This window comes from Gracilinanus agilis, chromosome 2, assembly GCF_016433145.1.
Source record: "Gracilinanus agilis isolate LMUSP501 chromosome 2, AgileGrace, whole genome shotgun sequence".
NCBI lineage: Eukaryota > Metazoa > Chordata > Mammalia > Didelphimorphia > Didelphidae > Gracilinanus > Gracilinanus agilis.
In genome coordinates, this window is record NC_058131.1 from 472,232,904 (window position 1) to 472,236,230 (window position 3,327).

The following is a 3,327-nucleotide window of genomic DNA, read 5'->3' on the forward strand; positions in this document are numbered from 1 at the left end:
CCAATGCAACTACCAACAATTTGGAAATTGGTCTTGATCAAGGACACATGACAAAACTAGTGGAAATGTGCAGTGGCCATGGATGGGGGGAGTGCGGGGGGTGAAGGGGAAAGGAGGAGCATGAATCATGTAACCATGTTAAAAATGAATATTAATAAATGTTTGAAAAAAAACATTGTAATCAAATTTAAGAACCATAAGATCAAAGGAAAAATTTCCAGGTAATAGGAAAAAAATCCTTCAACTTTCATGAAAAATCAGAGAAACATAGGATTTATTCCTAAAGAATGGATAGATATAGAGACTACATTCATGATTAGTATATGGAATATTCAGATGAGAAAATTCCTTCTTATCATTATAATTTGGTATCTAGAACACGAAGAGATTAACTGACTTGCTAAGAGTCCATAGACAATATCAACCGACAGGCCTGGTGCTCTATCCACTGTGCCACCTAGATGCCCCTGATAATAATAATATTTATATAGTTCTTTAAGATTTTCAAAGCACTTAATGAACATTATCTTATTTGATCCCCATAGCAACTCTCTGAGGTAGGTGCTATTATTATCTCCATTTTATAGATGAAGAAACTGAGTTTTAGAGAGGTTGGTTGTGTCTTGCTCAGGATCACAGCTAGTAAGTGTCTGAGGCAGGATTTGAACTCCAATCTGTCTGTTATACCACACCACCTCTTAAAAAGCAAAAATAAATGTGTTAAATGCTTTTATGATATTTGAAAGCCTAATATATTTTACTTGAGATACAAAATTCTGCCTTATGCTTGAGGGAAATAGTCTGAGAATATAAGGACTTTCCTTTCAAAATAGGGAAAGAAGGGAGAGAAAAATAGAGTTCCTATTGTGTGCCAGGTACTGTGCTAAGGGCTTTAAAATATTATTAGAGGGGACTATGCCTTTTGGATGTCTCAAAGCTTCCTATCTCAACTGGCTTACTACTGGAAAAGTAAGAAATACTTTTAGAGTTGTGATTTGATCTCCATTAAGTGAACAAGTGTCAAGCCTTTAGAAGGCATGGCTGAATTGATGATAGTTTTGGGGAAAAAAAAAAAACAAAAACCATGGGAACCGTATTCATTATACTGATACTCCACTTTTCAAATGATCCCATTATATGATACATCACTTGTTGTTTACCAATGACTTTGGAGAGATCACTTTTATAGGTGAGTGGATTTTTTGTACCCTGAAGTATCAGTACCTCATTACCAGTGCTGAGAAGTCTGAGATGCTTCAGAAACAAAGCGGGGAAAGAAAACATTGTAACATAATTGGTCACTGCCACAAAGCTTTACTCAAGAGACAGAGAGCACAACCAGAGGTAACAGCTTACACATATATCCGTGAGCTGTGCAATAGATGGAAAAGGGTCCCAGATGGATTGGGCAGGGGCTTAGTTCCAGGATTATGATGAGACAGTGGGTAATTATTGAGTGGCAGTGTCTCAGCCCTGATTAGTATCTGCAAGCTTGTTCCTTTCCTTCAGAGTAAAACATTGATAAAGATAAACCATGCTGCTCCAAGTCCTTCATGCCGTACAAAACAATACATTTCAATCTAACAGGATCAGGTCCCCCTTTTGATCACAATCTGTTACCTAGATGCCTTTGAAAATTAATCAACCCTGCTTGTTTAGCTCTAGTCAGTTTGTACTGTTAAATTAATAAGTGTTCTAGGAGCCACAAAATATGTAATTAAATTCTGTGGTTTAATCTCCACATAATAATTTTGACCTTCATCTGGGCTCTTGGTTCTAGCCAGCCATAGCGAGAGCAGGCACAAACTTCTCAGGGAAGCATCAAGAAACAATTTACCCTCATTGATGCCTTATGGGCCTCAGAAACAGTAGCTCCTAAAAATTAGAAAAATCCTAACAATTCCACAAGAAAAACTAAATTGTCCCCAGACTTCAAGGCAGAGGAAACTGATCAATTAAGACATATGATTTCTCTGAAAATAGAGAGATTTGTGAAAGCATGGATTCTGCAAAGTTCTTTGGTGAAAACATGATTGCTAAATGCAGCAGCAAAGAGAGTCATAGCCTTCACTGAACCTACATGAATCTTCTCTTGATAGGAGATGGGAGACACTGACTTGGGTTAGCCCAGGTTGGTTTGATGTAGAGCATTTATTTTCATGCTTGCATTTTATCCCCCACGTTTTATCACAAAGTCAGTTTTCTTTCCTCTATAGAAACTATTATTTTTTCCCATTAGACCTTAAAATGAGAATGCTTTTAATTGGGTATTTAGTGGTGGCAGCAGGATTTTTCTTTTGTTGATCAAAGTGGTCTAATATTCCTTTCCAAGATATTTTATATTTTCTAAGGCATCATTTATGTTTGAGCACAATTTAGGTTTAGAAAAGTGATTTTAGAAAAATGTTGTCCTAGAAGGTTCAATGCTTTTGATTTCTTGTAGTGTAAGAGGTCTCACTAACTAGGAGAGTCGTCAGTACTTATTTTACTTTTCTCATGCAAAGTTTATCTTCTTAAAGTTTTGAGCTAATGAAAAAGAATAGCATGATGCCAGATCTACTACAATACCTTTTAAACTCCGTTGTTAATTTGTTAGGCGTCTATCCATCTCTTTTCATTTATGAAATGAGGGGATTGGTTAAATTAATCTTCAAGGATGCTTCCAACTATAAAGTTCTACAATTCTAGTTAGTAGGTGCAGTGAATAGACTGATCTTGAATTAAGGCTTGAGTTAAAATCTAGTCTTAAACAGTTACTAGTTATGCTCCTGGGCAAGCTATTTAACCCTCCTCAGCCTTAATTTCCTCATCTATAAAATGGGAATAATAAGAACATCTACTGCCTTTTGTGAGGATAAAATGAGAAAACATTAGTTAAATACTTTGTAAACCTTAAAGCATTATATAAGTGCTATCATCATCATGGTTGCTATTAGTAGCTGTAGAAGTATAAAAGTCAGATCAGGAGTTGATACCTGTATGATTCAAGATACAGAATTACACTTCTTTCAGTAATCTGAATATTTTAGTAATCTTTTTAAAATATTTCATTTTATCTTTTACTTTTGAGAGGGTTCACTTATTTAAAAAAGTACCTACTAGTAAAGGGGAACCTGAGGTTATCTTTCCATGTGAAGGGCTGTTACTATGAGATCAGATAGATGCCAGATTCAGTCATGGAACTGAAGTATGACCTCAAAAGATAAATTTGGGATTTTTTATCATTATCTATGATTCTCTACCCTCCCCTAAAGGAATTTTCAAGATCTCCTCTAGAAAGGCACAAAATGTACAAAATAGAATAGATATGACAATGATTTATTTCTA